At 41.0% G+C, this 27,953-nt stretch overlaps 1 protein-coding gene across 1 annotated transcript in view; it reads right to left on the reverse strand.

The window, feature by feature from the left end:
- The window catches only part of SPATA13 (spermatogenesis associated 13), a 155,160-nt gene extending 127,993 nt beyond the window's left edge, over positions 1–27,167 (reverse strand). The window contains exon 1 of the mRNA XM_054577201.1: positions 27,006–27,167. The gene's annotated coding sequence lies outside the window, so the exon portion shown is untranslated. The remainder of the gene's footprint in view (positions 1–27,005) is intronic.
- Positions 27,168–27,953: the final 786 nt, after the last annotated feature.

Genomic DNA, 27,953 nt, shown 5'->3' on the forward strand with positions numbered 1-27,953 from the left:
ACTTAATGTAATACACCATATAATTAAATGACAACAAAAAATATGATCTTCTCAACACATACAAAAAAAGCATTTGAAAAATTAACTTCCCTTCATGTTAAAACATACTCAATATATGAGGAGTAGAAGGGAACTTCCTCAACCTGATAAAAAGCATCAACAAAAACCCCACAGTTAACATCAAACTTAATGGTGAAAGACTAGATGCTTTCCCTCCCAAGGTCAGGAACCGGACAGGATCCTTGCTATTACCACTAGCCAGGACAATTAGTCAAGAAAGTAAAATAAAGGCATCTAGATTGGCAAGGAAGAAGAGAAACTATCTCAAGTGACATGACCTTATATGTACAGAATCCTAAGGATAACACTAAAATAACTACTGGCCTAACAAATAATTTCAGGAAGTTTTGGACAAAAGATAAATATGGGGAAAAAATCAATTGCATTTCTATACACTTGTAGTGAACAACCCAAAAAGGAAATAAAACAATTCTGCTTACAATAGCCTCAAAAATAATAAAATACTTAGGAATAAATTTAATAAAGAAGCACAAAACTTATACTTTGAAAACTATAAAACACTGTTGAGAGAAACTAAACAAGACTTCAATAAATAGATTTATTGACTGAAAACTTAATATTTTTAAAAGATAATACTTTATGAATTAATCTATAGATTCAATTCCTATCAAAATTCCAGTTGCGCCCTGACTAGTATGGCTTATTTGATTGGGCATCATACCTCAAAGCAAAAGGTCACCAGTTCAATTCCCTGACAGGACACAGGAGAGGCAACCGATGTCTCTCTCACATCAATGTTTCTCTACTTCTTTTTCTCCCTCCCTTCCCCCCTCTTCTCATTCTCGCACAAGCATGCGCGCGCGCACACACACACACACACGCGCATGTGCACAAGCTGACTACTTTCTATAAAGTGGCAAGGAGATCCAAATATTCACATGAAAACTCAAGTGACACAGAACAGTCAATAAAATCTTGAAAGAGAACAAAGTTAGAAAACCTACGTTTTACAACTTCAAAACTTACTATAAAGCTATAGTAATCAATACAGTGTGGTACTAGCATAGAACAGACATATAATAGAATTGAGAGTCTAGAAATAAAATTTCATATACATGATCAATTTAATTATCAAAGGTATCAAAACCTTTCAATGGGGAAAGAATTGTCTTTCAACAAATGATGCTAGGATAAATAAATATTCATAAGCAAAGAATAGAGTTGCATCCTTTTTTCATACACATACAAATTTAAGTGAAAATGGAGCATAGATCTAAATTTAAGAGCAAAAGCTATAAAACTCTTCAATGAATGAAAAAAATCAAGATAGTGGAGGAGTGAAGGGAAGTCACACTGACCTCTTCCCAGGACCAATTTGAAATTACAGCTAAATTGTGGAGAAATCACCTGGACCAAACAACTGAACAATAGTGACAATGGAGCCTTATAACCTCAGCCAGACAGAGAATCAGCTTTAGCACAACCTAACTGGCAAGAAATGCAGTAGAGACTCAAGAAGGTGGGAGGAGCACCCATGGGTGGCAGCACCAGAAGGATATTGAAACAGCCAATTGGATCCCCCTGAGAAGAGCAGGGTATAAACCATATGTGGGGATCTCCAGCCTACAGCACCAGACCCAAAAAACAATCAGCTGTGAAAAGCAGCAGGTTGCTCTCTGCCAGAAACAGGTGGCTGGAGATGCAAAAAGCCTTTTAAAGGACCAACGCATAAGTTTTTATCTGCAGCCACTTACCCTGGTCTCCGGCAAAAGCACGGGCAGAGTGTGCTAGAGACGCCTGAGGAGAGACTGGGGAAGGAGGCTTTGGGGAGAGACCTGAGACAGTGTCCGGCGGATCCCGGTGCTGACTCATTCCCCTCTATGGCAGCAGCCATCTTGCTCAGGCACCCACTCCCTTGAGTGGCAACAGCTTGAGAGGACTCAGTAGTCCCACACCCAGGAGGGACTCTGCCCTGGCCTGTTGGTGCTAAAGCCTGACTGCTCAATACAGAGTGGCAGCCACAGATAGTAGATACCTGGCTAAAGGGCGCACATAGTGTGCTAGAGACACTTGAGGAGAGACTGGGGAAGGAGACTGGGGAGAGAACAGAAAGAGTAGCTGGTAGGATCCCAGTGCTGACTCCTTCCCCATAAGGCAGCAGCCATCTAGCTCAGGCAGACCACTCCTCTGAGTGGTAGCAGCGTGAAAGGACCCAATAACCCCACCCTCAGGAGGGACTCTGCCCTGCCCTGTGGTATCTAAGCCTGACTGCTGAGTGCAGAGTGACTAGATTAACAGCTGAAGGAGACAGCCACAGACAGTAGATTCCTGGAAGTCTCGAACAGACTGCCTAAGGTAGGACAGGATCAACATCTGACATCATCAGAGGCAGATCCAGAAAGTAAAAACAGTGGTCTCCAACCATAGAACTTCACACCACAAAGTCAGGGAATCAAGAAAGATCAATTTAAGAAGCAGAAGTGAAGAAGAAGAGTCTCATAAATAATGGGAAGACAAAGAAACACCCCCTAGTCAAAGGGAATGGAGGATTCCCCAGAAAGAGAATTAAATGAACTAGAGGCAAGTCAATTATCAGATATTGAGTTCAAAACAATCGTTCTAAGGAAGTTCAATAAGCTCAGTGAACTCAGAGAGAATTACAAAAAACTACAGAGAAATTACAAGGAACTTACTACAAACTATATAAGCATGAAAAGGATATACAAACTATCAATAAGAGACAAGAAGAGATGAAGAATACAGTTTCTGAATTGAAGAACACAGTAGAAGGAATCAAAAGCAGGCTAGATGAAGCAGAGGGTCAAATCGGTGAGCTGGAGGATAAGGTAGGAAAAAACTCCCAGAAAGAACTAGAAAATGAAAAAAAGACTCAACAAGAATGAAGAGGCACTGAGGGAAATGCAGGACAACCTGAAACATAATAATATCCATATAATAAGGACACCAGAAGGAGAAGAGGATGAGGAAGGGATAGAGAACCTGTTTGAAAAGTCATGATGGAAAACTTCCCTAATTGGAAGAGAGAAAAAGTCACACAAGTCCAGGAAGCACAGAGGGTCCCATTCAAGAGGGACCCAATGAGGACTACTTCAAGACACATCATGATTAAAATGGCAAATATCAAAGACAAACAGAGAATCCTAAAGGCAGCAAGTAAGAAACAGGTAGTAACATTATAAGGGAGCCCCAACACAGCTAGCAGATGACTTCTCAATAGAAACACCACAAGCCAGAAGGGAATGGCAAGAAATATTCCAAGTCATGAAAACCAAAGGCCTACAACCAAGACTGCTCTACTCAGCAAGGCTCTCAATTAAAATGGAAGGCAAAATAAGGAGTTTCCCAGACAAAAGAAGGCTAAAAGAATACACCCCCACCAAACCAGTGTTGCAAAATATGACAAAGGGACTGCTTTAAGATAAAGAAAAAGAGTCTATAAATACCCAGTTCCTTTCATAGTCACCACTACTTGATATTACCAATATTCTTAATACTTATTAATCTGATTGTGACAATGGTATGTTATTTTAATTGTTACTTTATTATTTGTTGAAACTAAATCTGTTTTTGTATATTTCTTGCCTATTTCTATTATTTTTAAAAAGCTTTAAATGACTGGTATTCTTTGTGCATTTTTTGATTAAATGTCTGTAGAATTTTTTCCCTAAAAAAAAAAAAAACAACAAACTATTAACCCTTTTTTAGATGTGTTGCAAATACTTGCCTATTCTATTACTTGTCCTTTAACTCTTTTTATATGTAAATTACTGTATATTCTTAAATGTTTAATATAGTCATATTATTAATATTTTACTTTATAGCTTCTGGGTTTGAATATTTTACTCCAGGATAAGAAAATATTATTTTGTATCTTCTTCTAAAACTCCTTAGATTTTACATATTGATTTTTAACTCACCTGAATATTTTTTGTATAATGTATGAAATAGGGCTGTATATTTGTTTTATTTCAAGTAATAGTGGTCCATGCACTTTATTTGTTGAATAAGCCTTATTTTCCCCACTGATTTGAAATATCAATTTAATCATATATTACATTGTTAGATATATATACATTCGTTTCTAGAATGCTCATTTTATTTAATTGATCTACTTGATTATTTCTGCTCTGATGTCATGTTGTTTTAATTGCTGAGACTTTTTATGGATTTAAATTTTTTAATATTTTATAGTGGATTTTGACATTTAAAAAAATAAAATTAATCTGCATTAAAAAAAATAAGTAAGAAGGAACTCCTACTTTTTGCAACAACATGGATGGAACTGGAGAATATTGTGCTAAGTGAAATAAGCCAGTTGGTGAAAGACAAATACTATATGATCTCACCTACAAGTGGAATCTATTCAACAGAATAAACCACAGGCATGGAAACATGGAGCAGACTGAAAGTGACCAGAAAGGATGGGGAAGGAGGGCAGTGGTGGAAAGAAGGGGAAGAGACTAGACAAAGAACAAGTATGAATGACCCATGGACATGGACAACAGAGTGGGAATTGATTGTGGGGAGTGGGGGTGGTATAATGGAGGGAAGCAAAGGGGGAAAAACTGAGAGAACTGTAATAGAATAAACATGATTTTTAAAAAAATAAGAAAAATTTTAAAAAGACAAATGAACTTAAAAGAAAAACTCTTTGATGAAGGCAAAGAAATAAATCTTCATAATCTTGGATTAGGTAATAGATTTTTATATATGACACTAACTGCACAAACAACAAAAGAAAAAAACAGATGAGTTAGATTCCATCAAAATTTAAAACTGTGATGCAAAGAACACCAATAAGTAAAAAGACAACCAACAGAATGGAAGAAAACATTTGCAAATCATATATCTAACAAAGGTCTAGTATTGAAGAACTCTTACAACAACATGGCAGACAACCCAATTTTAAAAAAAACAAAGGATTTGAATAGGCATTTCTCCAAAGATATACCAATAGTGAATAAGCACATGAAAATATGTTCAATATCACTATCAGCAGGTAAATGCATATCAAAAGCAAAGGAGGAAGAGGATTTAGGAAAGTTGGTGTAGTAGGAAGCACCAGGCATCAGCCTCCCCACCTAGGCAACAACTGGACTGGCAGAATGTGTCTGATATAACTATTTTGGAACTCTAGATATTGTTGAAAGCTTGCAAGTTCCAGAATAAGACTTGAATGGTAAGTTGCCATTAATTTCAATCAATTTCAGCTGTTAGCACAGCAGCTATATGGCAGAAAATATACAGATGTGCAAGTATTCCCAAAGCTGCTTACACATAGCTTGTGGAAGTCAGTGTGGGCAAAAAGGGATCTGTCCCCTACATATGTGCTCTGATCATTGATTGCTACTTCTGATCACAAAAAGTACAGACAAAGAAGCAAGCTGTCATTGTTGTTGAACCACTCCCTGTTGTTGCGAGCTTACCCCTTCTGGTTAAAGTGACTTTGAGGGGACTTAAAAGGTCTGAGCCCTCCCACTGCCTTCAATTTTTGCCCTTTTCACTTAGGGATCCAAACACTAAAGACTAGGATGCTTAACACCAACTGCATAAAGGGGAAAATTAGAAAGTGACCACACATGCCCAGGGAAAAGCTTATAAAAAACTTGAAAAGACATAAGTTTATACCTCGGGGTGATATTCGGCACAAAGACATCCTACACCAATCAAAAATAAACAAACATACATAAAGACAATAATTTAAAAAATCAAACCGTGGAGAAGGGGGAGAATATGATTTCTAGTTACTACATTATGACATTCCAGTGTCCACTGTTCAACAAATAAAATACAAGACATACAAAGAAACAGGAAAGCATGGCACATTCAAATGGAAAAAATAAATCAATTGAAACTTTTAGAAAAATCTGATGGCAGATCTACTAGACAAAGACTTTAAAATAAATGTCATAAAGACGCTCAGAAAACTAAAGGAAGATGCAAAGAAAGTCAAGAAAATGATAAGTGAATAAAATGGAAATATCAATATAAAGACAGACCTAAAAAGAAATTAAAATATTGGAGCTAAAAAGTACATTAACTTAAACGAAAAATTCACTAAAGGGAGTCAAAAACAGGTTTGAGCAGCCAGAAGACAGAATCAGGAAACTTGAAGATAGGACAAGGGAAGTTAAGGAATCTGAAAACAGAAAGAAATAAAAAAAGATTGAAGAATAGAAAATGGAGCCCGAGGAACCTGTAGGATGCCATTAAGTAGAGCAACATACATATTGTGGAAGTCTCAGAAGTAGAGCGAGAAAACAAAATGGAGCAGAGAAAATATTTGAAGAATAATTAAAAACTTCTCAAGTTTGATGAATATAAACATTCAAAAAGCTCAATGAACTAAAAGAAGATGAACACAGAGAGACTCACACTAAGTTGAAAGTGAAAGGATGAAAAATGTATTCCAGGCAAACAGTAACAGGAGAGACAAGCAATCACTATACTAATATCAGACATAATAGACTTTAAACCAAAAAAAGATTACAAGAGACAAAAAATGACATTATATATTAATAAAAGTTCAATATAGTATGAAGATATAACAATTATAAACATTTACACACTTAATGAGAGACCATCAAAATATATGAAGCACAACAGAACTGAAAGAAGACACAGTTCTACAATGATTGTCAGAGACTTCAATACCCCACTGATAAAAATGAACAGCCAGACAGAAGAAAACAGAGGATTTAAACTCAATAAAGCAACATGACCTAATAAATACATGCATATACAGAACACTTTACTCAGTAACAAAAAAAACACGTATTCTTCTCAAGGGCACATGACATATTTTCCAGTACATGCCATCTTTGAGGCCACAAATTAAGTCTCAAAAGATTTAAAAAGCTAGCTATCACACAAAGCATCTTCTCTGACCACAAGAGATGAAATTAGAAATTATTCTGCAATTCCACTTACATATCCCCCATAACTGAAAGCAGGGTTTCACCCCTGGCCACTGTGACTCAGCTGGTTGGAGCGTTGTCTCATATACCAAAAGGTCAAGACACGTACATAAGTTGTGGGTTCAATCCAAGCTCAACACATGTATGGACAGCAACCAATTAATGTTTCTAACCTTGATATTTCTCTCTCTCCTTCTTCCTCTCTCTCTCTGTCTCTCTCCCCTCTTTTCTTCCCCTCCTTCCTTCTCTAAAATCAATTTAAAAATTAACAAAAAAAGAAAGCAGGGTTTCAGAGAGAAATTCGTACACCTAAGTTCATAGCAGCATTACTCACAATAGCCAAAAGGTGGAAGCAACCCAAGTGTCTATTGAAAGATGAATGGATAAACAAAGTGCGATACGTGCATATAATGAAATGAAGGAGATTCTCAACTCAAAAATGAAGAAGATTCTGCAGTATGCCACCACATGGAAGAACCTTAAGGACAGTATACTAAGTGAATTAAACTAGTCACACAAAGACAAACATTGCATGATCCAATTTATATGAGGAATTTAGAGTAGTCAAAAATCATAAAGACATTTCTGTATAGTATAAAATGGTAGTTGCTGGGGGCAGGGGACGGGAGAATGGGGAATTATTGTTTCAAGGATATAGAGTTTCAGCTCTACAAGATGAAAATAGTTGTGGAGGTTGATGGTAGTAATGGTTGCACAACCATGTGAATGTACTTAATACTGTTGAACTGTACACTTAAAAATGGTTAAGATGGTAAAATTTTTATATGTGTATTTTACCACAATTTAAAATAATACCCACAAGTATTGGTAAGGAAGTGAAGAAACTGGAATCCTCATATATTGCTGGTGAGAATGTAAAATAGTATAGTCACTTCAGACAATAGTCTGGCAATTCTTCAAAGGCCAAACATAAGAGTTACCATGTGACCCAGCAATATTTCTCCAAGAGAAAGAAAAACATATGTCCACATGAAAACATGTACACAAATGTTCGTTGAAACACTTTATAATAACCAAAAAGTATAAATAACCCTAATGTCCATAAATTGATAAATGAATACATACTATGTAGTATATACATACAATCAATTATTCAGCTATGAAAAGAAATGAATTATTAACCCCTGCTACAACACAAACAAACCTTGGAACGTTATGCTAAAAGAAACCAGGCACAGAAGACCACATATTGATTCCATTTGCATAAAATGGCTAGAAAACGCAAATCTATAGTGACAAAAGTAGATGAGTCATTGCCCGGGGTTAGGGGTCAGGGGAAATGGAAATGAGTGCTAATGGGCACAGGGTTGCTTTCTGGGGTGATGAAAATGCTCTGGAATTGATGGTGGTGATGATTGGTATTACTGAACATACTGAAAACAATTAAGTATTGCACTTTTAATAGATGAACTGTATGGTATGTCAATTATACTTCAATAAAACAGCTAAAGACATAAATTAGGCTAGACGTTTGTTGTGGTGTCAATTAATTCTTAACCTAGACAGAAGGTGGTCACAGGCAGGAATGGTGCAGTATAAACTGCTGGGTTATAATCTCAGCCCAGACATTAGATAGTGTGTCAGCTTGGGTCATTATTTAAACTTTGTGATCTTCAATTTGTGTATCTTTCTTATTTGGATAATCATACCTCCCTAACAATGCTTGGCACATAGTAAGCTGATTTATTAACAGTACTTGTTATTAGTAGTACTATTAATAACTAAACAAATAATGTCATAATTTTATAGTAAAAAAAGCTCTTACTAAAAAAAGACGGGTGCATCTTCCTCAGAAGTATTGAAATGATCTCTATTCATGGTAGCTGTATTATAATGGAGCTCAATGAATTGCTATTAATTCAATAAATATTTTTTAAGAGTATATCCATGGGTGGCAAGCATTGCCTTTTGGATTGAATTTCATAGCACTCATGCCTTGTTTGGCCTACTCAGGGAGTTTTTTAAAAATTAGACTCATTTCAATTTTTAAAAATAAAGAGACTTCTCTTAGAAATCCATGTTTCTAGACTCTGTCGGAAAATAAAAGAATTTGCTAATACTGGGCCATATTTCCTTGTGAATCCTACAGGGTGGAACCTATGGAGCAACATGCTCCATCCAAACTGCAGAGATCCTCTGTTACTTGCGTGGCCCCAGAAAGCATAGCATTTGCACCTTTGGAGCTGGCAGACTGCAGATACAGAGATAAACAGGCCTCGGCTCTCAATCTTAAAGAGCCTACAGACCAGCAGGGGATGATGAGGACAGCCATAGAAATAGGTGGGGTCACTTATTATCAGCCTGATTCTTTTTATACAGAGGGAAAGAATAAGGTTCAAGGAAGTTATCTGATTTCTCCAGGGCAAACCATATCAGCCAGACTAATTTATACATGCCTGAACTATTATAAAAGTATTTGATCAATTTCTTCCAGTTACCTGTAATAACTCAATATAGCAGTTAAAAGTAATGGTGAATAGAAAAAGTTTTCACGTCCACCACACGCTGACTGATGAAGAAATAACAATTTAAATAGGCAGTATAATTTTCAACTTCTTTTTATACTAGGAAAAAGGAGGCTTTTTAATAAAATGATACAAAATAAAACAGGGGTTTGTTATTTATTAAGAATTAATGTTTGCACAGCAAAGGAAGCCTTCAACAAAATAAAAAGACAACCCACAGAATGGGAGAACATATTCGCCAATACAGCTGATAAGGGGTTAATATCCAAAATTTATAAAGGAACTTAAAAAACTGAACACCAAAAAACAAACAAACAGCCCAACTGAAAAAAGGGCAAAGCACCTGAATAGACACTTCTCCAAAGAAGATAAACACATGGCCAACAGACATATGAAAAGATGTTCATTGTCACTAATCATCAGAGAGATGCAAATTAAAACCACAGTGAAGTATCACCTCACACCTGTCAGAATGCCTGTCATCAATAAATCAACAAACAACAAGTCCTGGCGAGGATGTGGTGAGAGGGGAACCCTTGTGCACTGTTGGCGGGTGTGCAGACTGGTGCAGCCATTGTGGAAACAAGTATGGAATGTCCTCAAAAAATTTAAAATGGACTAGCCTTATGATCCAGCGATTCCACTTGTGGGAGTCCATCTGAAGAAACATGAAATGCTAATTCAAAAGAATATAAGCACCCCTATGTTTATTGCAGCATTATTTACAACTGCCAAGATATGGGAGCAGCCCAAGTGACCATTAGTAGATGAGTGGATAAAACAACTATGGGACATTTATGCAGTGGAATTTTACTTCACTGTAAAACAAGAGAAAAATTTTACTTTTTGCAACAGCATGGATTGACCTGGAGAACATTAGGCTAAGTGAAGTAAGTCAGTCAGAGAAAGACAAATACAATATGATTTGACTCGTGTGGAATCTAATGAACAAAAGGAACTAACAAATAAAATAGAGACAGACTCAGAAATAGAGAGCAGGATGATAGCTAAGGCTTGGGGGGCGGCAGATAGAGGGTGGAGAGATTGAGCAAAAAGGAAAAAGAACTCATGGACATGGACAACAGTGTGATGACTGTTGGCAAGAAGGAGGTATAAGGGAGATAAATGGTCATGGAAAAAATACAATAAAAAAATGCAAAAAGCCCTGGCTGGCATGGCTCAGTGGACTGAGCCCTGGCCTGCAAACCCAAAGGTGGCTGGTTCAATTCCCAACCAAGGCACGTGACTGGGTTGGCAGGCCAGGTCCCCAGCTGGGGCTGTCTGAGAGGCAACCAATCTATGTTTCTCTTGCACATGAATGTTTCTCTTCCTCTCTTTCTCCCTTCCTTCCCCTCTCTCTAAAAATAAATAAATGAAATATTTTTAAAAATGTAAAAAAAAAAATACCCCAATTAACAGCTTATCAACTAATCATCTATTACCTATTTAGGTTTACAGAACTTCTTTAGAGAATTAGCAGGCTCCATTTTCACAGAAAACACAGTAATTAAATTAAACAGCCCCAGGGTGAGAGAAAGAAGACTTAGAACCATTTCTAGGACTCATGCCAGGATCCTGTGTGCTTAAGCTGTCCTTGGACTGGCCTGGCCCCATTAATCAAAGCAACTGGTTTTCTGGGAGAATAACATGTTTTCATGATCTAAAAAAACAGATATTGAAGGGAAACTATGATGTCATGGGGAAATGAGAGCAAATACTATGATATATTTGGCTGTATTTTCTCACTTTTTGTTGTGTTATATGCAAAGTAGTAGACCAAAGTCTTGCTGCCTTTCTGAAATTATACCTGGATAAACAGGTTAAACTAATGGTGTGTTTACAAATCGATGTGAAGTAACTTCAGAATCGATGTCTATACCGAAGAGGCTCAACACAACTTATGTAGGTAATTCTTTATAACATTGTGTTATTGAGAAGACAATACAAATAAATTTCCCAGTATACATGGAAGCTTCTATTTCTCAAGAAATAAAACATAAAATGAATATAATGTTTAGGAAATGTATACTTGGTCTCTATCTTTATAAAAATCAAATTTAAGAAGTACGCCAGGAGCTAAACAAACCCAGACGCACTGAGCCCACTTCAGAGCCTGGCCATGGAGGGCTCATGCAAGAAACGCTGGGTTTTGAATTAAAAGTGACTATGTAACCAAGTAATAAAACATAATTTCCCTGCAAAGTATTTTTAATATTATTTTCCAAATTTAAGCTGCAGCATCTGAAACTGAAATAATCTTGAAGTTGAATTTTCTCTTATATTTTCTAGTAATCACTCCTTATAGAAGCCATTGGGAGTTTTAGCTTTTTCTTGTGTGTGAGAATAAAAGATACCTAAGCCCATGTCTCACTAGTTTTTTATCCTCAGGGAGTAGCACCATTTCTGGAATAGAGGAAATATTCAACACATTTTTTTAAATAGATGAATAATTAGCTTTTATATTAATAATCCATTTCACTGCTCTGGATCTAATTAAAGTAACAACTGAATAAGTATTTAGTGAACAGTAAATTAATTAACACATAAATACTACTCAACAAGAAGTAATTTAAACAACCCTGAAATATTCCTTTTCCTCCCGTCCTGGCTGGGAAGTTTAACTATCTGACTGCAGATTTTAGGACCATGCTTGGTTTTCCTCCAACTTTGTTATTCTAAAAAAATGGTGCGATAAAATGTCCCTCTAGTACCTACATCTTCAATTGAGAATATAAATTCTATTCTCTTCCTGGTTGATCATCAAAGTTGACCTAAATTGTCAATACCAACTTTTAAGTCTCTATATTTTTGCCAGACAATAATGACTTCAAATTCCCTGCCCTTGATTCCTCATTCCCATTCCCCTACTAGGGAAAAACAAAACAAAACAAAAAAACAACAAAAAACAAGGAAACAAACAGAACAAAAACAACTACTAACATCACTACAACAAAATACTCAATTTCAGGATTAGCAACAAGATTAAAAAGCTATATAGCACTCCACCCTACAAGAGCAGGATATACAATCTTTTTCTAAAAATTTCTTATTAATTTATTTTTAGAGAGAGGAAGGAAGGGAGAAAGAGGAGAGAAACATTGATGTGTGATAGAAACATCAATAGGTTCCCTCTCACGTTCCCCCAGCTGGGGGGACCTGGTCCACAACCCAGGAATGTGCCCCAACTGGGAATCAAACAGGTGACCCTTCATTTTGTAAGCAAGCACTCAATCCACTTAGCCACATCATCCAGGGTAGGATATACAATCTTTGGAGTGCACCTGAAGCATGTATCAAGTTAGATAATATCCTGACCATTAGAGAAACGTCAACAAATTTAAAAGAACTGAAATCATCCAGAATGTATTCTACCACCATAAAGGAATAAACCAGAAATTAACAACAGAAAGGTAACAGGAAAAACCCCAAACACTTGGAAATTAAATAGCACACTTCTAAATAATCCACAGGTCAGAGAGGACATCTAAAGGGAAGTTTTAAAAGTATTGTACATTTAACTGAATGAAAATGAAAAGGCAACATATCAAAATTAGTGGGGCACAGCTAAATCAGTGCTGAGGTTAATTTATAGCATGAAATGCATACGTAAGAAGAAACTTCTCAAATCAGCCATCTAAGCTCCCGCCTCAATAACCTAGAAAAAGAGCAAAATAAACCCAAAGCAACAGAAGGAAAAAAATAATAAAGGTAAGAGCATATATAAAAGAAAATGAGAACAAAAATAGAAAAAAAATAAATTAAATCAAGACTGGTTCTTTAAAAACATTGATAAAATTTACAAACTTCTAACAATACTGATAAAAACGAAAGAAGTCACAATACACCAATATATTAGGAAGGAAACAGAATATTACTACAGACCTAGCAGACATCAAAAGGATAAGAGAATACTATAAACAACTTTACAGACATAAAATGGACAACTTAGACAAAATGAACCGCTTCCTCAAAAATACACAAACTACCAAAGTTCATACAATATGAAAATATGAAATAGATCAGGGGTCCCCAGCTCCTGAGCAGCAGATCAGTACCAGTCCATCACCTGTTAGGAAGGAGCCTACACAGCAGAAGGTGAGTGGTGGGCAAGCAAGCGAAGCTTCACTTGCATTACTATCTGAGCTCCACCTCCTGTCCCCTGCAACTCCCCCACCCCGGTCCATGGAAAAATTGTCTTCTGCAATACCAGTCCCTGGTGCCAAAAAGGTTGGGGACCACTGAAATAGATAATTCCATCAGCTCTTAACCATTAAGGAAATTGAATTTATTATTTCAAAACTCACCAAATAAGAAATCTCCAGGCCCTGATGATCTCACTAAAGAATTTCACGAAGTGTTTAAAGAAGAATGAATACCAATTACATACTCTCTTTTCCAGGAAAGTGAAAAGGAGGGAACACTTCTGTATTCATTTCATAGAGCCACTGATATTATTACCATGATTCCAAAACCAGACAAAGACAGTACCAAAGCAAACAGAACTTCAGACCAATATCCCTCAGGAATATAGACACAAAAATGTTTAGCAAGATAGACTAGAATTAAGCAATACATAAAAATAATTATGCACACGAGCAAGTGAGGTTACTCCAGGGATTGAAGACTGGTTCAATATTTGAAAAATAATCAATATAATCCACCATATTAAAAGGCTAAAGAAGAAAAATCATATATAAGCAGATCAATTGATACCAAAAAAGCATTTAATAAAATTCAACACCTATTCATTAATTTTAAAAACTCTCAGAAAAACAGATACAGGGGGACCTCCTCAACTTGACAAGGAGCACCTGCCAAAAGCCTATAGCCAATATTATACTTAATGGCACAAAATGGGATATTTCCCTCCAAGATCAAGAACAAGAGGCAAGGATGTTAGCTCTCACTGCTCTCATCCCAGGAACGTAGTGCTAGCTTTAGCCAGTGCAGTAAGGCAAGAAAATAAAAGGCGAAGATTGAAAAGGAAGAAATTGAACCATCCCTAATTTGCAGATGACAAGATTATCTACATGGAAAATCTCAAAGATTCTACCAAAAAACTCCTGGAACTAATGAGTGAGATCTACAAGGTTGCAGCATACAAACTAAACATACAAAAAAATTGTATACCTTTATACAAGCAATGAACACATGGACACTGAAATTAAAAAGACAATACCATTTACAATTTTTTTAAAAAAATTTAAATACTTAGGTATAAATGTAAGAAATCATACAGGAATTACATGCTGAAACTACAAAATACTGATGAAAAAAAATACAGAGGACTACTGTGTTCACTGGTCAGAAGACTCACCATAGTAAAGACATTGATCTCTCAAATTCCAGCAAAATTTTTTGTAGATATAAAGTATTCTGCGATTGGAAATGACCTAAAATCACTAAAAAATTCTGAAAAAGAATAAAGTGAGATGATTAGTCTACCCAATTTTTAGCGACAGTAGTCAAGACTTGATACTGGCTGAGGAATACACACAGCTCAATAAAACAAAAAAGAGAACTCAGGAACAGACCTACAACTGATTTTTGACAAAGGTACAAAAGCAACTGAATGGAAGAGGGATACAGCCCCTTTTCAACAAAGAAGTGTTGAAGCAATTTGACAACCTTAGGCAAAAAGAAAAGAAACAACAACAACAACAACAACAAAAACCATGATCTCAGTCTCACACCTTATACGAAAATTAACTGAAACTGATCATGGACTTAAATGTAAAAATTCAAGAGGAAGTAGAAGAAAATCTTCAGATTCCAAGGCTAGGCAAAGAGTTCTTAGACTTGACACCAAAAGCATGATACATAAGAGGAAAAATCAATAAATTGGACTTCATTAAAATTTAAAACATTCGTTCTTCAAAAGACCCTGTTAAGAGTCTGAATAAACTAACTACAGAGTCAGAGGACATACTTATAAAACACAGGTCTAAAAAAAGGACTATTATCTTTGGAGAATTATGCTAAATGGAAAAAGCCAGTAATACCTGCAGCTGCCACTCACCTTTCATTTTACACACACACACACACACACACACACAGAGAGAGCAAATCCCAATGTACCACACAATTTTAATTTTATAACATTTTGAAATGAGAAAATTATATGGAGGACAAATTAGTGCTTACCAGAAAAAAAGGAAGGAGGGGGGACAGGAAGGAAGTAGGTATGCTATAAAAGGACAACACAAAGAATCTTGTGAAGGAAATGTGTCTTAACTAGATCAATGTAAACATCCAGGCTGTGATACTGTACTACCGTATCATGTAAATACCATTGTGCTGCATCACACGTGTGAATCTACAATAATCAACCTATAACTATTAAAATATAGTTTAATAAAAATTAATAAAAACGTATTTTTAAAGTCTTTGTGAATACAATTATATGTATATTGTTTTAATGCTCAAATCCCTACTCTCTTCTTTTGCCAGCTCTTGCCTCTTCTGTGTCAGATGTTGACTTTTACCAACATTACTTCAGCTAATGGAAACGATCCACACATACACCATTGCTTTGTCTTCTGCACAACCAATCACCAGGATTTGGGTATGCCTTTAAATTGGAAGTTCAAAATTATTTTAAAGAGATCTTCTCTTTAATATCCTAACCTCAAAACTGATGGAGACACGTTCAGTTGGGGAATGTAGGGCTTAATGCCAGAAGTCTGTCTGAATTCCAGTATAGATTACCCAGTCATGCACCAGCAAGTACCTTTGGCTACCTCCCTATTAGGCCATTGATAATTATCAGCCCTCTCTCTGTAGCACTTCCTTTGAAACCATTTACCTAACTCTTGTAACATTCCCACTGCGGTCTGCATCACAGCGTGGGAGAAGTAGAATGCTCCCTAGTTAAGACCATACATGGGATACATCAGCAGCACACAGCCTTCCCAGCATCGATTCTCTGTGCTCCATCCTCCACATGGAAGCAGCAGGTGCTGTCAGATCTGCAGATTCTGAGATGACAGCCACCACTTCACCATCTTTTTTTTTGCCTCTTGCCAAATGGCAACATGAAAACATGAGGTAGACAATAGGCAATGCTTTCAAGTGGCTTTGCACTCAGATGGCACAATGACCTCTTCCTGGGAAATCTGAAGCCACTCAGATAGTGAGTAGGTCCTGACAAAATCTGAATTCCTCACTGTTCCAAAATGAAAGCTGCAGGATCCTCCCAAAGGGGCACACCTTCCAATTAAAAATCCATGAGACATATGTTCCGAGCTAATTCTTTTTTAATCCTGTAGCAATGAGTTTGTACAAGGAAAAGAAAGATTCAATAACCGGGCACGTGTAATAACTGGTCGCTGCATGGTCCACTTCTCTTTAAAACAATCACATAGAACACTGTTCTTGTTCACAAGAAAGAGTAATACAAACATTCTCCAACTGAACGTGTCTCCATCAGTTTTGAAGTTAGGATATTAGAGGGTTTTATTTCATTTTATTTTAAATCCTGTCTCAGTAGTGACTAAAGTGCTTCCCAGTCTTTTCAGTTGACCTGGAAGTACACACAGAAGGCAGCTGTCCAAGTTCAGTACAAGGGCTCAGGAACCCTCCTGCTGAACCAGGTCTCCTTTCACAGTGCTGTTTGTTGCAGACTGATGTACACAGATACCCACTGTCTTTATCTTAGAAGAAAAGTGTTCCAATTAACATGAGGCGTTCTTACAAATCCCCGACCCAAGAAAAACAGATGTACTGTGTAGAGAGTAAGATCTGGCATCTACACAGAACTTTCTAGGAAAGCCTAGAAAACAGTACTGTCCTGCTGTAACAGGCATTTCATTGTTCCATTAGAGATTCCTCATCCCAGCAGAAAGTAAAAACTAAAAAAGATTAGTAGTAGCCAACCACAAAAATGAGAAAGGATATTAGACTCCTATAGCAGGAAATCAACAAAAATGTCATCATCTACTTGAACAATTCAAATTCAGTAGTCCAGCATGCACTGAAATATAATAAGCCACTATAATATAATAAGCTTTAGCATAATTGTTGCATGGGGTTTGACTTAATCTCAGCAGGCTTGAAAACAGCCCCCAGGAAGTTGGTGTGATGAACTTCCTTCAGATGCACTAATGTGAAAATGAAACCCAGCCTACCAAATCAGGCATATTTAGGCAGTGGTAGTAGTATCGTACGGTTTGACCTACCCCACCTCTAAGCATTGACCTTGGAATGCTAAACCGTTCTCACTTCTGTGTACCACTTGACACTTCTGGATCAGCGCCCATTCAGGGTAAGCACTTTGTTTGTATAAGGAGTCAGATTAGAAATAAAGATTAGGAAAAGCAGTAAGAGTTCTTGCTTCCTCCTTTGAGATTACCTCTATATCAGTAGGACAGCAGACAGCATTCTCTGAGCCCCGAGTATTTTTCCTAATTTTGGTTGGAGCCGTGAGAAGCCGGATGGGCTGCAGGCAGAACAGCAGAGGGGACCGATGGAGCACGCGCGTAGCCTCTCACTTCTCCTGAGCCCCGCCTCCTGGAAGCAGAAGATTCTGGCCTGAGAACAAAAGTTTACAGGAGGCTAACCTTCATCAGCCTCCTCCCATTCAACAGAGATCAAATGAGAGAAGGTGAGACTAGAAGGGGGAAGGAGGGGGCGAGCACTGCTTGATTATTGTTGAGACTGGACGTCGTAAGCAGTGCTCAGCACCAGAGCCTCACCCTGGCCAGACCGCATGTGTGGTTTTGAACAAATGGTCTGTCCTTTCATCTCAATGAGCACTGTCATTATGCATGAGCCAAAATGATCTGTGGGAGCACAAGACACTGCTGGGTACAGGGCACTTCAGTAGCTGAGTCTGAGATGGCGTTATGCCTTCAGGTTGCTCACTATTTGAGCAGAGCTGTTTTAGACCAATGCTGGCTGGTGAGGACAGCAGTGGGGAACACAAATATGACCACAGTCAGCCTCACTCCACACCTGCAAGTTTATAAATCAGTCTTCTTACTTACACCTTGCCACAACTTGTCGTTAAAAAACTAGATGGTTCAAAAAAGCCTCCACTTTTCTAATTAAGAATTCCACAGTCTTCTTTACTTGGTGAGGACAGGAGTCTAAGTCTCAACCTGGATCAGCATCTCATTTCATGTCATCCTGATGTATAAGCATATCATTATGTCTTCATCACACATGCACGACACATACACACCGACAGACCGTGGCCAAGAAATGGAGCTGGGACATAGAATAAAGCACCCAATCCTTTTCTAGGAAGTGCAGGACACCACAGTTCTGGCAGAGCGGCCTAAGGACACAGAGAGACACTCTCATGCCAGAGCTGACCTTGACTCGGTAAAACAAGCAGGCTGTTCAGTAAGAGGAGCCAAGCAATCCACTCCGGGGAGTTTAGATTTGTGTTAGAAAGTCAAAGGTAGAAAAAGCATAGAAAGCAGGTCTGGCAGATCTTAAAACATAACATTTAAAAAAATATTTTGTTTACTTTTCCTAGTGTCTTTGGACTTCTTGTTAATTTTTTAAATTAAAATGTATTTTTAACTTTTCTCATTTAAAATATATAATCCTTTTGAATATATACTGTTGAATGAGGGTTTGAAGGATGTTATTTCAGAAGGACCCGTGGAACATTTAAGCAAGGGCAATTCCTTTGAAGGCCTGTATTTCTAAAGCCTATTCAGTCCGTGGGTAACGCGAGTGATAATGGTAAAAGCACACAATGGAGGCTAGTCTTTACCATAATACTGAGCTACTTGTGTACTGGCTATACAAAGTTCCCCAGTGGTAGATTTTCACTTTGTAAATGGGCAGCAGAACAAATATAGTGAATCAATTATTTCCATTTACAACACACATTTCAATGTACGGGGCCAATCTAACAGCAAGCATCAGTTACTTGCCTGCCCTGCGCAAGAAAATAAAACAAAACCAAAAACATCACCTCACCTTTCCACAGAAAGAGAATAAATCATAAATTCACCTATTTCTCATTTCTTTCACTAATTTGACAACACCATAGGACTTATTCTGGACTAAACCAAATTAGAAACCCACAGCACTGACACTGGATCACAGATTTCATTCTGCAGGTACTGGCTGTGGATCATGCACCTGGCACCGGGCACACTGGACGGTCATAACTTGTCAGGGTATTGTAGAATAATTGTAGCGCAGGGTTTGATTTAATTAATCTCAGCAGGGTTCAAAGAAGGCCCATGAAATTAACATGAAAAATGTCCTTCAGATGTCCTATTATTAAAAGTTGAATAATTATGTCACCAAAAGAGATAGGCATAGAGAAGGCTGCCGTTACAAATCCAAACCAAAAGAAATATTTTGTACATGCCGACACAGAGACATGTTTGTCTTTCCACACTAAGAAAGGGATAAAATTGCTTGCTCAGTGTTTGATGCAAAGCAGGTGCTCATCAATATTGGTTGACTTCATAAAACAGTGAAGGATGGTTGAATGAGGACGTGTGACAGGACAAGGTACGCAACAAAATTGCACATTCTTTCCAATAACAGAAAGACGCAATTTTCTAATACAGTAACATTTAGGTCCTAAAAGGCAGATCAGGTGCCAAAAAAAGAGAGACCAGATGGAGGGACATAATGTGAATTTGAAAGCTAGCAATTAGGTAGAATCCTAGGACACTCAACTCCCTTCCCACTCCTGCCCACATTGTAAAGCAATGGGACGTCATAATTTTAGAACCTGGTTACGTTCCACAAATTCACGGGTTTACTGTCAGAGCCAGGAAAACAGTGCCTGGTGCTAGGCAGGCTGGCCTGATGGTGTGGTGGTGGGCGGGGAGGCTGTGTGCTGTTTACAGCTTGATCTCCCGCATCCTTGATTAGAAAACTAGATACCGAGACCCACTGCACTGAGCCCTTTCACCTCCCAAATCTCAGAACAAAAAATGGAACCCTCAGGACTTCTCCAAAAGGGCGGGCATTCAAGAAAGATTCATCAAACAACGGAAATGACGCCACTTTCTCCCCCTCCTACCACAAAACCATCAGCACCTCCACCCACGGAACTAGTCTACCAGGAGTGTCCAGCCATTTGGCATCTCTGAGCCACACTGGAAGAAGAGTTGCCTCGGGCCACACATTAAATACATCATGACATGTAATCACACACACACACACAAATCTCACGTTTCAAGTAAATCTACAGTTTTGTGTTGGACCGCATTCACAGCCATCCCGAGCCTCCTGTGGCCCGTGGGCTGTGGGTTGGACACCCCGGGAAGCCGTTTGCTATGGGCCAGGCACTCTTCTAAGCCCTTCACATGGATCGACTCCTCTCATCCCCTCAGCAGCCCCGTGGTTCCCTACTTTACTGCACCTGGGAAGATTCTAAAAATGTCAACACCTAAGTCACCTCCAAAACCAATCCCCATATGTAAGGGTGGGAGTAGGCATCAATTTTTTTTAAGACCAGCAGCAAAATTCTGAAACACTTACCTAAGAGATGGGTACCATTATTATCTATACTTTTCAGATAAGGCAACTGAGGTACAAAGCAGTTAATGCCTCCCCAAGATCACACAGCAGGGAAGCGGCAGAGCTGGAACAGGAACCCAAGTTATTTCACTGCTGTCAAATACTAAGAAATCATGTCAGGTAGAGGTGTCATAGAAATAATATAAATTACTAGGGTGGGAGGTGGGGGTGGGTGGGGCAGGGGAACGTGGTGGTGGGAAAATGGAGACAAATGTATTTGAACAATAAAAAAATTAAATTAAAATTAAAAAAGTAAAAAGAGAAATAATATAAATTACTAGTATGTAAAGAAGTGAGTAGAGAAGGCCAAAGAAATTGTAGGAACGTGCACTGGTGAAGAAGTATAAGTAATGCGGATGGCTGTCTATGTGAGATCTTAAACAGTCCAACCAGTTAGAAACAGTTACCAGTTACCTTTCTCTAAAAAGATTATCATGTTGCCACAGAGGGAGGGGCTCCCAGAAAGCCTGTGTTTAGGACTCCTAGCTCTGACAGTTAACCCATGAATTTGTGGAACGTAACCAGGTTCTAATATCATGATGTCCCACTGCTTCACAATGTGGACAGAAATGGGATGGGAGTTGGGTGTCCTAAGACTCTGTACCTGCTCTAATCTGTTATTTGTACCTAATTGCTAGCTTTCAAATACGCAGTATGTCCCTCTACCTGGTCTCTCTTTGGCACCTGATCTGCCTTTTAGGACCTAAATGTTACTGTATTAGAAAATTGCGTCTTTCTGTTATTGGAAAGAATGTGCAATCTTGTTGCGTACCCTGTCCTGTCACACATCCTCATTCGACCATCCTTCACTGTTTTATGAAGTCAACCAATATTGATGAGCACTTGCTTTGCTCATGTTCTAGAGCAGCAGTTCCCAAGCTTTAGCATGCATAAAAATCACCTGGAAGCCTGGTTAAAACACAGATTACTGGGCCCCAACCCACAATTTCAAATTCAGTAAGTCTGGGGGAAAGCCCCAGAATTTGCTTTTCTAACAAATCCCCACCCAGGTGAGGCTGTCACAGAAGCACTGCCCCAGGCACACTGTAACAGTCGCGCAGGATGAGCTGCGAGCTACAGCCACACACAGCTGTGTGAGGGTCCCTGGTCACCAAGTCTCTGCGCCTCTGCTTATTCTGTTCCCAGAGGGTGAAATGCTTCGCTCCGTGAGCTCCTGCCCCAACTTGCTCACTCCTGTTACTACTCAGCCCAGGCCACAGTTAGCTCGTCCTCCAGGAAGCCTTCCCGGACCCTGGACCTCTGAGGTGCTCCCCTAGCATCCTACCCAGACACCTGCTGTGCATTTCTCCCACCAGAATGCGATCTCCTCTTAAGGACAGGGGCTGTCTCGGTTTACTTGCCATCGTTGTATCTAGCACAAGGCCAGGCACACAGTTAGTGTGTACATGCACACACTCCATCCCACCAGAAGAGTAGAAATGGAGCAGCTTTCTGAAGCAGAGGCTGTTTCTCTTAAGGCCACAGAGTCCCAATATACAAACTGAATGTGTTCCAAAGCATGTAAGTTGTGAGGACTGGGAAGGCATTTGTGTCATAGGCGGTGTGACCAAGTACGAAGGCCTGACCTCAGAAACTTGCTTAATGTGGCTGAACTGTAATTTTAACATTCAAGTGCAAGACTAGAACTTACAGAGAACAATAATTTCTATGAAAGGCTGCAGTCAGAGTTCCCACACCAAGAGCACCTCTCATCCCTGGCCTCCTGCCCCCTCTGCTGTAAGACAATAAAATCCTGGACTCGCCTCCCCTTGCACCTGCCGTAGATGATGAGTGAAAATCCCAGTTTCCTGCAGTCTGTCCCCTCCGTGACATGTTTCAGTCTGGTCATTCCAGACCCATGTTCTATTTTTCTCCAGAGACAGCCTGTCAATGCTAGAAAACAAACTCTGCCTCAGTGTTAATGGGGGCTGGGGGGAAGGCCAGTCCCTCCCTCTCCCAGGTTAGCTGTGCACAGTTCTCTTAAAGGTCCCCAGTCCCATGGCTGAATCCAGTGTGCAGATGATGGGGGTAAGGAGGACTTTCCGGTCCAGATCTCGAGGGCTAAAGGGGAAGATACTTGAGTCAGGCACACGGTCCCTGAAATTACAATGGTGAGCTTTCATCTCTTCCACAATGACACAGAGTGGTCCTGCCACAGGGAAAATGGTCAGAGGTTATTTCTGACCAAGATATCAGGTCTTCTGGTTAGATGAGGTAGCAGTCCTATGTCCAAGACATTTGAACATTATGACCACAGGAAGGATCATGACCTGGATCCAAAGATGCCGACACCCCGACCACAGCAAATAACTACGATCAAGTAGCAGAAGTATACACCATCCTCTTTCCATTCCTGGCACTGCCATAGCTCCCCAGTGTTCTCCCAGGCACAGTCAGAGAGGGACACCTGCACCCGGAATGAGGCAGCAGGAGGGCTGCCCCTGGCACTCCCGGGAGGCCTCCTGCCTGCAGTATCCGGGCCCCTCCTCTCCTGTCCCACCTCCAGTTCAGCAAGCAGGAATTCTCTAGTTTGCAAAAGCGTCTGTGGAACACTGCTGCCTTCTGAACGAGTGACAAGCCATGGAGGAGACAGACAATGGAAATGCTTGGACCTCCTAGACCAGGCAGCCCTCTGTTCAAACCGCAGTCTTCTCACTTACTGCGATGCTCTGGCCACCACAACATCCCTGAACCTCCGTTTCTTCAACTGTGAAAGGGGAGCAGGAGAACCTAACTCACCAGCTATATTATGTTCTTCAGCTGAACCACACAGTACAGACTATGCTTTGAGCAAATGTTTCCTCAATTCTCCCAAGGATGGTACATAACCTCCCCACGCCCCATTCTAGAGGCATAAGAGTGAACTTAATGAATAAAACATACGCTTTAAGGCATTGAGGTTTAATTCTGTCAAGAAAGGCTGATATGATACAGAATGAGATGAGCATCATGGGTAAACACCACCCTCCGGGTTCCCTGAGGATGCCAGAAGGATTTAATCAGGCCTGCAGGAGCACAGCTGGGACTCAGGAGGGCACGCACAGTCTGAGTCCCAGGGGAGAAGGAGGTGGGCACAGCAGAGCCGGCACAGCATCAGCCACTAACCTGACATGCTCTCCCCACACTGCTCTTTCATTTGAGATGCACAGATGAAGATAATTGTGTAATCACATTGTACTAATGTACTTCTCTCCACAAATGGAAAACACAGTTAAGTGTTCCAGTTACAAATTTTCAAACTGCCATGTATTATATGATGCCTCTAGAAAGCAATGTGCATTTGGTGCTCTTTCCTGGTGTTTTGGAAATAACAAAAATATTTTTCTGAAATATTTGAATTTATGTGTCTGCCATTTTATGGTCCCATTTATGTCATTACATGTCTCAAAAGCAAACATTTTGTAAATGTTTAGCTTTCACACACTCAAAAAGGGAAAACCATGGAGAGTTTCTGTTCTCAATGAATCCTTCCAGTGCCTCTCAGCTCAGGAGCAGAAGGGGAAAGAAGGCTCACTGCTTCCAGCAGCAGGAAGAGGGGTCAACCCACCCACCTGCAGGGCCCTGGACCAGGGCTCAGAAGATCTGCGATCTGAGGACAGGTCTACTGTCCTGCTGCTTTTCCCTTAGATATGTCACTCTATCTCTTGGGGCCACAGCTTCCTCATCTGTGGAACGTGAGGTCCCTTCCAGCTATAAGGGATAAAGCTTGACCATCACTCTGCCTTAGTATCTGCAAAAGTAGAAATACTTGCCTCTGACTTTCAGGAAGGTGAACACTAACAAGGCAATATTTGAAGAAGGCTTTAAGATCATATAATGAAATAGAAATAAACACGACACATAAAATCACAGGGCTACAAGGGACCCTAAAGGCCTACCCAGCTAAAGTGAAACTGAACTCTCAATGCACAACAGCAGACGGTTGGCAACAGACTTTTTTACGACGCTTCCTTCTGGGCTCCCTGTGGCTAAGAGGCCCGCGCCTTCTCCTCAGGAAAGCAAGCTGGAAGTGACCTGGCACTGGCAGTCAGCCCAGGCAGGGTCCCCAGGCTTCAGGGAGGGCGCTAGGCATTAGGTTTTCCCCATATGCCATTCTACAGGTGGAGATCTTTTGTCTCCCACTGGTGTAAATTCCAGACTAAAGAAAACATGCAAATAATGACCTGATTTCCAAAGCTGGATCCCAGCCCATGTCTGAGTGTAAAAGGTCCTCTGGCACAGAAGCTCAGTCACCTGGTGAGAAGAGGGGCTCCGCCACTACACACACAGCCATGAGAAACTGGGCCATCACCTAACCACTCTGAGCCTTTTCTCATCTGTTAAATGGGGACAGTAATAGTATCTGCATTACAGGGATGTGAGGAGAAACTGATGAGTTATTATTGCACATAAAGCCCTCGGGAAAAGGCGGGGCACTTATTGTGTATTGGATAAATGCTACCCAATATTCATATTAACATCCGTGTTAACTTCACTCAAGAACCATGCAAATGATACTACTTCAGTAAGAAAACAAACAGGAGCAGATGGAAAAGTCCTGCTGCAGAGCACTCCTGGGGAAAAGCAGGCGCTTGCGGCTGCCTCCTCCTGACACTCCAGACATTCTGAAATAAAGATGCCTGCAAGGTCAGGGAGAACTGACTGGGAAAGAGGAAAAGGAGCTTGGGATGAGGATGGAGTAGGGAAAATCATGGCCAAAGGAACTGAAACAGGCGCAGTGTGGCACCCAGGCAGTTTCTGGAGAAGTAGGTAAAAGGCCAGCAAGTGCCCTGGGGGGAGAAACTGGAACAAGAATGAGACACCTGCAAGTGCACAGGAGCACAAAAGAAAAAGGAGCGAGTCAAACTGTTTGAGAGGAAGATGGCACATTTGGGGGCCAAAGGAGGTAGGTGAAAATCGAATACTGGGAAACTGGAATAAGAAATAGCCACGTGAAACTCTAAAGGATAGGGGGTGGGGTGGTGCAGAGAACAGGATTCGGCAGCACAGGGAGGAGCGAACAATTTAACAGGCACCCGGAGAACAATGCAGTGAGAAGTTTGGAAGGTGGAAGAGGGCGGACCTCAAGAGAAAAGGTGTCAGTAAAGATGAAGAAATAAAACAGTGAAATGCCTGTGCCTGTTAGCAAAGGAGAGAGCAAAGATCTGATGGACCTGGAGCGGTTAAAAGGGGAGAAAACACCGACCAACACAGAAAATGAGTTGGTGTGGGAGAAATTCTTGGGAGGACGGTGTGGGTAATATTTGGATAGCCTGGGTTACAAGTGCTAAATAATTCAAATTATTCTTATATTTTTCAACATTATTATCCAAGGCTGGGAGGGAAGCAGCTAACTGAAATGTTGTTTTTTCCTTTTTCCCCAACCCTTTTGCTTTCGTTTGGTTTTTCGTACTTGAAGGAAAGGGAAATTTTCTCAGGTTCTGTAATTCTGCACAGACGGGTGGCCCGCCGCCACCGGTCACCTAAGTTTCCCCTGACGTGGACAGCAGCGCTGGCTTCTGTCTTCTTGGTACTAGTGTAGCAATTTCCCAATGTCGTGAAGAGAAATGGAACCAAACTAACTCAGAGACGACGGATGCCGGGTCCCACTGTCTTTCTCCCCAGGTTGGACCGAGGGAGAAATCTGATACCGGAACTAAGTTCTCCAACCTTAGCTCTGTCCCCTGGGCCGGTGCAGGCCGCGCAGGTCACGCCGCCGGAGGGAGCTGAGCGTGCAGGGAACCCCGGCTGCCCCGGGTTCCGCACCCAGCGCCACCTTGCAGGCCCGGCCCGCGAGAGCTGCGCGGGATAAAGTTTCAGGGTTCTCTCTAGACCGAGGTGCTACAGCAAGCCGCCTGCCCGTCCTCCCCCGGGCAACGCCGCCCGGCCAGCCGAGGGCGCCGAGCAACCACCGCATGGTACCAACAGGTGGGCAGCCGGCGACTCCGGGAATCGGGCAGGGGGCGGCGGCGGGATGTCCTCAGGCTACAAACGCCGAACGCCCTCGTGCGGAGATCCTTCTCCCGGTTTCCCAGGTAACAGCCCGGGACATTGGCCCCACGCGCTCCCCTCGCAGTCTCACCTCGCGTGGCCCCCACTCGGCGGGGCCTCCAAAGTCGACGGATGCAAGATGCTCCTACGACCCAGGGCCAATCCGGGTCCCGCGGGCTCCGAGCACGCCGGACTCTCAGGGTAGCCTCCGCACCCGCACGTACCGGTAGCGCGTGCAGGAGAAAGCGCGCCGCTCGAGCTCCGTCCGCGCGGCTGTCGCCAGGCTCCGCTCGGCCGCCACGCCCCGACCCGGCCCCCAGCCGCGCCTCCAGCCAGCGCTCCCTCTCAGGCCACGCCCCTGCCCCAGCTTTTCCCCGCCCTCCCCTCCGCGAGACGGTCCCTGGCCATCTACAGACCACGCCCCCAACCCGGGACCACCCCCACCCGCTCTCAGCTAATCGCCGTCCCAGCCGACTCTCCCTCCCTCGCTCCAGGCCAAGCCCCGAGCCAGGCTCCAGCTTTTTGCACCCCACCCACCCAGACCAACAGGACCCCGGCCCCAACGTCCTCCCAGCCATTCTCACCCCCACTCCCATTCTCCATTAGAATATCTCCCCTCCCCCCAACCGCGGGCCACCTCTGCGACACCCAGGCAACCGCCCTCCACTGCCTACTCGCCCCACCTCTGCCTGGGCACGGAGTTCACTCTAGGCTAAGGCACCGTCGTTACAGTTTTCTGAGCCGCGGAAACACTAGGGGAGGATTTTTGTTTTTTAACCTACCGGTTTCCCTAGGGCCTAGGGCGAGGCTTCTGGGGACTGTATCGGCGAATCCACTCAAAGAACTATTGCCTTTGCTGTTTGGCTCAAAGCCTAATCATTAATTCACATGAAAACCACAGAGGCAAAGAGAAGCTTTCTGCGCTGGGATCTGGGCCCCAAAAGTTCCGTGATTGTTTCCTGATATGAAACTCTTGGAATTCGTAAAATAAACACATTCTTTTTTAAAAGTGTCCGTTTTTTAGATGATTCATTTAAGT

Source organism: Pteronotus mesoamericanus, unplaced genomic scaffold, assembly GCF_021234165.1.
Source record: "Pteronotus mesoamericanus isolate MK-2021 breed Mesoamerican mustached bat unplaced genomic scaffold, CSHL_Meso_final contig_41, whole genome shotgun sequence".
In the NCBI taxonomy this organism is placed as follows: Eukaryota; Metazoa; Chordata; class Mammalia; order Chiroptera; family Mormoopidae; genus Pteronotus; species Pteronotus mesoamericanus.